Source organism: Rutilus rutilus, assembly GCF_951802725.1.
Source record: "Rutilus rutilus genome assembly, chromosome: 20".
Lineage (NCBI taxonomy): Eukaryota > Metazoa > Chordata > Actinopteri > Cypriniformes > Leuciscidae > Rutilus > Rutilus rutilus.
This window is the reverse complement of record NC_140225.1, coordinates 30,819,181-30,820,425: the sequence shown is the minus strand read 5'-3', so window position 1 is coordinate 30,820,425 and position 1,245 is coordinate 30,819,181.

Below are 1,245 nucleotides of genomic sequence, written 5' to 3'. Positions count from 1 at the left end.
TGATGGGATCCCATGGCCGCCTGACCGACCCTGACATATTTCAGGGAGGGACAGTAAGAGTCTTTCTCAGATCTGTGCCTGATGTTAGAGCGCCCCCTGTCGGTTGTGGAGTGCAAGGTCAGAGAGGAAGTCGTTTTACACCTAAACCCATCCATCCATCTTCCATTAGCGTTATTCCCACTCATTTTTACAGGATCCGCTTCACACACACATTCACTCACACACACTCCTACAACAATTTGGCATATTCAGTCCACCTAACCTGCATGTCCTTGAACTGTGGATGAAACCGGAGGAAACCCACACTGACACGGGGAGAACATGCAGAATCCACACAGAAAGGATTCCTGGGTCCTCCAGGACTCGAACCGGGGACCTTCTTGCTGTGAGGCGACAGTGTTACCCAGTGAGCCCCCTAATTAAAAGGGGGAAGGTGAGCCACCCTATTTAAAAGTGATTAGGGAGGTACGGTGGCTCAGTGGGTAACACTGTCACCTCACAGCAAGAAGGTTTGAGTCCCGGCTCCGAGTCAGGAGGTCTTTCTGTGTGGAGTCTGCATAAAGATTATGTATTACTGCCGAACAGGGTTACCATATGGCAGCGTTCACATTTTCTCAAATTACGGCAGAATTATATTAGACAAAATTCATCAAAGAACTGATCAAAGAAGGATAAAATATCATGGCCTGGTTTCACATCAGGATTCGGCCTTGGTTCAATTTGGACATGGTAACACTTTACAATAAGGCTTTCATTTGTTAACATTAGTTAATAACATTAGTTAACTTGAAGTAAGAATGAACTGCACTTCTACTGCATATATTAGTTTTAGTTTATGTTAGTTTCTACATTAACTAATAAATTATTTAAAAAATTATTTTGTATTTGTTAAACATTATTTACAGTTTTCCTGATTGCTTAAACACCATAACTAGGATTTGAACTAAAAATTTCAAAACCATAACGCCCTTTATCATAAAGCACACCCATTTCCCTAAACTTTAAACATTATTCCCCTGTTTTGACACATGAGTCAGATTTGTTGAACTGTCCACTGCAAAACTCTACACACAAATCCCTTCATTCTCATTGCCTACACCATGCTGTCATTTAGAAAGCATTAGCATTCAATATTGTTCATTCAAGTCAGCACCAGCTTCAGTTCAGTTAGCACAAAATTACCCAAGTGGAAACACTAAGAGTCAAAATTGATCACACACCAATCAGAACCTTCAATAGATAGGA